The sequence below is a fragment of the Bombyx mandarina genome, chromosome 10, assembly GCF_030267445.1.
Source record: "Bombyx mandarina strain Sakado chromosome 10, ASM3026744v2".
NCBI classification, from domain to species: domain Eukaryota; kingdom Metazoa; phylum Arthropoda; class Insecta; order Lepidoptera; family Bombycidae; genus Bombyx; species Bombyx mandarina.
In genome coordinates, this window is record NC_143217.1 from 8,557,480 (window position 1) to 8,563,861 (window position 6,382).

Genomic DNA, 6,382 nt, shown 5'->3' on the forward strand with positions numbered 1-6,382 from the left:
ACGGTCGATTATTAGTCTCTCTACCCCCCACCAGGTGGCTTTTTTAGTAATTTTAATATTTTTAATAACTCTCTTTATGAAAAAATCTTATCGTTTAGAATCGCTGGAATTCCCGGTAGTACTTATGAGATATTAAGGAATGTTTGATTGTGTTCAGCATTCTAATCGATAAGATCTTTTCATACAGAGAGAAAACAGTTTTTTAAAATAAAAAGCTGTAATTCTCTGTAAGCTATTTAATTTCCCTATATTACAAACAATTTTCGGTTAAAAGATTGTATGAACGTACAATTGTATAAAACTTCGAATAACAATAACTCCTCTAGATTAATCCTACTAGCGTACTTATTAACATTAAATCGAAAGTTATCTAAAAGTTAATTAAGTCTAGATAATCAAATCATTCAATGTCAGTTAAGTCATTTGTGCGAAATATAAACATGTCAGCTTTCCATTATAAACATAGTAGACAATTTGAATTAAATTTAATAAATTTGTTTCTTAATGATAGCAGTTCTTGCTTAAAGTTGATCGTGACAGATCATGACCTTGTATGAAAATATTACATCTATAAATACTACCTATGCTTCGTCATACAATAATTGTCATTTAAACTAGCATTGTAGAGATAATACACACACTAAAGTGAATACTAAATTATTCTTAGCATTCTTATAAACATTTAGAAATTTAAGAAACGATCAACCCACAATCATGTTCATAACATGTGACATTTTGTTCTGCACAAACGTTTTGTTACATGATTTGAAAAACAAAAAAAAAACAAAAAATGTTTAAAAAATGTAATGATGATTTAAAGTACTCTTAAATATTGATAGTTTGTACTTAATGACACTTATAGTAATCTTAGACATGATTACAATAGTTATACTTTTATTCTTTAACTAAATTATTTCTATTCTGACGTTTCTGATGCTTTAGCTTTGGTAATACTAGATGAAACAAACAGCAGATTGAAAGAAAATCATCTTAAAGTTAATTACATTCATTACAAACCATTAGTTTGCATTTTGTTACAAAAGAAACTGATGTTCGTTACATGCAAATGAATTATAAACATACACATGCAAACATAAAATGTAAATTTATCTTTTAATCCAAATTAAATGTACATTAATATTACATCTAAATAATAGAAAGGGTCTCGAAAATTTTTATTGCACTCAACAGCAGACGAGCACACAACCCGGCTCATGATAAGTGGTCACCAGTGCTTATAAACTTCAGCAGTGCCATAGGGGTTGCTGTCTATCACTTAAGTTTTAATAAATTATTAATATACTCAGTCACAAGCATATTGATTTCACATAATGAAAATGTAAGAAACATAATCATGTTTGGGCATTTTCATTTATATCTGCTCATACAGAAAACACAAGTTAGCAAATATATTCCACAGTTAATCTAAATAATTGCAAATAATGCTTTTGAAGATCGTTGACTTTTGATCATTAATTAAAATCATCTTCTCGTAGAATTTACAAAAGCTCATTTACAAAAATTTATATCAGTATTTTCATATATTACTAACTTACTAATTACAACTATTCAAACGTAATAGTATAACTATAAGAACTAAATAACCTATTTTAAAACAAAATTGGCATCAATTTAGTTCTTATGAACTATTTCATCTATTAATTTATAAATTATAAACATATTTAAAAAAAATTAAGATCCCTTGTGAGTTCACATTCCTTGCTGAATCAGTTTCTCTTCTGAAACGGAGAAACAAAGTATCTTAAGTATGTAACAAATATTGAAAAAATACGACCATGATAAATTTAGTGTTAATGTAATCATACTTACAAATTAATATATTACATAACACGTTCTGGTTCAAATATAGTGCATCAATCTTTTCATGTTTCAGACATTTTAGTGCTCCTTATAATTTTTCCATAAAATTTTGTCATTATCAAACCTTTGTCTACAAAAATAAAAACATTATTTTATATTGGGTAGAAGGATGAACGTGGTCACAGGCCACTTGGTGTAACTTGGTTATCAAACACCAGGAAACAAAATGTGAATGCCATCATCTAACTTTGGATGTGAGATCAATTGTGCTGTATTTTATTTAAACAGGAAAGCATGACTGATTGATCATTCCAAAAAACTAGTTCGGGCCCACTTGACAATAAGCATATAATACGCTGAGTTGCAAAACATAAATACTTCCACCCACTCGAGACAATTTTATTATCTGAGTTGTGTGTGTGATAGTACGAGACTTAACACCGACTGTTTTAATCAAACTTAACATATATGATAGCTAGGCAGCAGAAATAGGAAGGACCATTAGTTGGTGCTAATTCATTTAATTATATTATGATTAATAGCTTCTGTTAGCAAATAATATACCGGGAAAATAGTGTAAACTCACCGTTATCAAGGCATCCGAAATAGCATTTCATTTTCGATCTTCGAGGCATGCTGATTTTTAATAATAAACTTTCTGTAAGAAACGAAAATAGTTACACAGGCTTACGAAACGCTAACGAAGAAAAAAGTATTGGAACCAAGTTATGTCTAAAGAGAATTCAAAACAGAGTTTCTCAATGTCTAATCGTCTAATATTCTCATAAAGCTAAAAGATGCTCTAAATTAATACTACAACGTAAAATAACTCACACCAAGACCAAAAAAAAACGATTTAAAAAATTAAATCGTTACGACATTTTGAAAACTTTTTTTTTTTTTTTTGAGATTGTTTTACGGCCCTGGAATTTTGAAAACTTCAAAGCAGTGTTTCCACTTAAGTTTTTTTTAACACATTTTACCCTAGTTTCTTTTGAATTTATCCCTAAAATTTCCTAGACAACTTTCATAAATCCTTTATATAGAAAGCATAAATAAAATACAGAAAATAAACCACAGCATATTATTTAATGTAGGTATATATAATATAAACGCCCCCAGAAGATCATAGATCTATAGGATTAGAATTTTCAAGGAAGTCGACGCATTTCTTTTATATTCTTTTGCTGCACGCAACCTAACACTGTTCGGTTCTAAAATTGAGCAATTGTTTGCTGGCAAAGTTGGGAACTTTCTATGAAGCAAGCCGTTCAGGGTTTCATTAGAAAGCCTGTTTCTTTTGTCAGTTTTTACATTTGAGAACACTGAATAATCTTTCCACCTCAGTCTTTGAAGAAGGAACTGCTAGCAAAAGTGAAATGACAATTACAAGGTTTTCGTAAATGAAATTACCATGATAATCTTTCATGGTACATGAAGTACCTGTATATTACAATACAAGTAAGTTCTGGTGACATCAACGAAAATAGGTAAATAAAAGTTTGGCGGATTATACTTATTGGGATTCTGGGGAATCCCTAAGAAAAAAGCAGTGGCTTAATCTATGATTTACTTTACTAGAGGGTTACTGTTGAATCAAACCTTCTTAATAGTTTTTATATACAACTCTGTTTTATTCCTTTACTTGTCAACTCGACTTAATGTCATTCTCTCTCCATAAAATAAAATGTTCATTGTTTTACTTTAAAAACCGTTTATTTTCAAATTCACAACAGTTACTAGTATAGGCTTTGCTTTTTATATTTTTTAAATTGTCTTTATCATCCAAAATATCAGCTATTTTTCCCTAAAAAAGGGAGAATTCCCTAAAAATGGAAGCACTGCTTCAAAGTACGCTAACCTTTTTTATTGAGTCAGAACTCGTATCTGCCATCTAGTGAGTTTATTAGTTCATTAAGGCCAAAACGTTTCAAAAATGACCTCGCCGGTTCCTAAAGATGACGCTAGTTGTATGTTATTTTCCTTTGTATGGGAGTTGAGGTGAATGAAGTTAGCCCCTCAAAAAAATTTTTTTTTCCTATTTTATACTTATTTTCTATTAATTCGTTTGTTCATCATTTGTTCATGATTGTTCACTGTTAATAATTGTTTGTTCTGCATTTATTTATTTAAAAAATATATTTAAAAATATACCTACAAGTTAGCCCCTCTAATGCAATTTTTAATATTTTTTCATCCTTAATGACTCGTAAATATTCATTTTCGATTGTTCTTATACAAAACACGTTTGTTCTCTTTCGAAATTACTCGTTTTTTGTTTAATTTACTATTTTTATTAGTTGAATAAATGTATACAAAATATGTGTACTGCGCATGCGTCAACTATAATGCCTAAACTTTATACGCGGTTTTAATCGTGAAAAAAAAAACAAATATAAATCCTGAAGGAGCAATTAATTGGTATACAGTTTAATTAAAAAAATAAAAAAATTAATAAATGAAATAATGTGCATTGGCGTTAAGTTAGACCAAATACATTTTTTCCATCCTCTTACCTATCGTATTAAAATGTTATTTTACTAATGTTAGGAATATAATTTCGACTGTGTAAAAAAGTTATTATAATGTATACCTATATTATCTCTTGAAAGATAAATAATGAATATATTTACTTATTTGTTTATATTACCTATGTGAACTCCCTATCTTTTTTATACCTTCATAACGATAAGTAGGAGGATGGAAAAAATGTATTTGGTCTAACTTAACGCCAATGCACATTATTTCATTTATTTATTTTTTAATTTTTTTAATTAAACAGTATACCAATTAAATGCTCCTACAGGATTTATATTTGTTTTTTTTTTCACGATTAAAACCGCGTAGAAAGTTTAGGCATTATAGTTGACGCATGCGCAGTACACATATTTTGCATACATTTATTCAAATAATAAAAATAGTAAATTAAACAAAAAACGAGTAATTTCGAAAGAGAACAAACGTGTTTTATATAAGAACAATCGAAAATGAATATTTACGAGTCATTAAGGATGAAAAAATATTAAAAATTGCATTAGAGGGGCTAACTTGTAGGTATATTTTTAAATTTTTTTTTTAAATAAATAAATGCAGAACAAACAATTATTAACAGTGAACAATCATGAACAAATGATGAACAAACGAATTAATAGAAAATAAGTATAAAAAAGGGAAAATAAAATTTTTTGAGGGGCTAACTTCATTCACCTTGGGAGTTGCACCCCCCTGGTATACGTAATAACACAATACATAAATATAATAATAATGTCAGAATTCGACCAAAAATCAAACAGAAACTTAGTTTAAGTTTGAGAAACAATTCCATTCGTTGCTGATGCCAGATTCACTTTAACCCTAGGGGCTTAAAAGGGTTTCCACATAAGATACCACAAGAAGAATTCGACATTTTAGTAAAAAAAAAGTATAGTAAAGAAGGATATGTATTATTTTAATGTGTCGATCTGTTTTAAATAATAAAATAGGTTGCTTGAATTTTGAATCAAACGAAAAAACAATTACTGTTTACTTATTTGAATATTTCTGAGACAGCGTATTGACTTTGTCGCGCAAATCAACCGACTTGTATTTGCATGCCTGGTAGTAGTGTGTAACGTTCGACCCCTATGATCATAGATTATACACTTAATATATTAGACCTATGATGCACCATATAGGTATGCCAGAATAGGGATTTGATGTGACCCATAGATCAAATGTCGGGTCTTCTTCGTGTGCCGATTTTGGGAGTAGTGAGGAGACTAAAGTCACGTCTTGCGAAAAACCATCTAGACGATGAAAGGCCATACTCCCCGATTCTTTTCTGACCCATTGGGATATCCAGTGGAATGCATGTAACGCCATATAGAAGGGCTTGAACACCCCGATCCAGAGTTGTAGGCCGACACCGTATAAAATAGTCAAATTAAATGCATAACCATATTTATGAAGCAATAACTACCTATTTTTCCTATATTTTAGACTAAGAATTTTACAGTTTTACGGTTTACATACAAATATTCAATTTCGGAATATAGTTGGAAAATTCACAGAGGTATTGTTTTGAGTTGTCCATTGATCTATGGATAAATAAAGGAAACGTAGATCATAGCTATAGTGACCATTAATTTGTATCAAAAAACAGGGCAAAAGCAAACAAATCCTATTATTACCTATAAATAAATAAAATATAAATACGTTTATTAACACAAGATCGGTTATTACAAAACAATGGTCCTATAATAGGCCCATATTCAGCCCGAACTGAGCGCTGCTTGAACTATAATACATTAATACACTTATTCATTACATTTATAAATAATAATAATTCATTAAAAAATTTAGTTTCAGTATTATTTTAAATTCATTGCAAACAGTACAAATAAATAAAAACTAGGGCATTTAAGCTTATCAATAAAAAAGGACAGCGCCTTAAAAAACAGTACTGTCCTGTCAAAAAACAGTACGAATGGTCACCGTACTCATAGGCCATAATTGTTTTAAGTAGACTGAAATCTTCATATTGATCGAAGACTGAAATATATATATTTTTTATCAACTTTTA

At 29.3% G+C, this 6,382-nt stretch overlaps 1 long non-coding RNA gene across 2 annotated transcripts; it reads right to left on the reverse strand.

Moving 5' to 3' along the window:
- Positions 1-221: 221 nt before the first annotated feature.
- LOC149502209 (uncharacterized) lies at positions 222-2,759 on the reverse strand. 2 transcript variants are annotated; one of them, XR_016323696.1, is made up of 4 exons: positions 2,656-2,759; positions 2,408-2,479; positions 1,831-1,951; positions 222-1,739 (listed from the first exon to the last, which is right to left on the reverse strand). It is a non-coding gene; the product is annotated as an uncharacterized LOC149502209 (long non-coding RNA). The 2 variants fall into 2 exon arrangements; XR_016323695.1 differs by lacking the exon at positions 2,656-2,759 and having other exon boundaries at positions 2,408-2,548.
- Between the last annotated feature and the right edge of the window lie 3,623 nt (positions 2,760-6,382).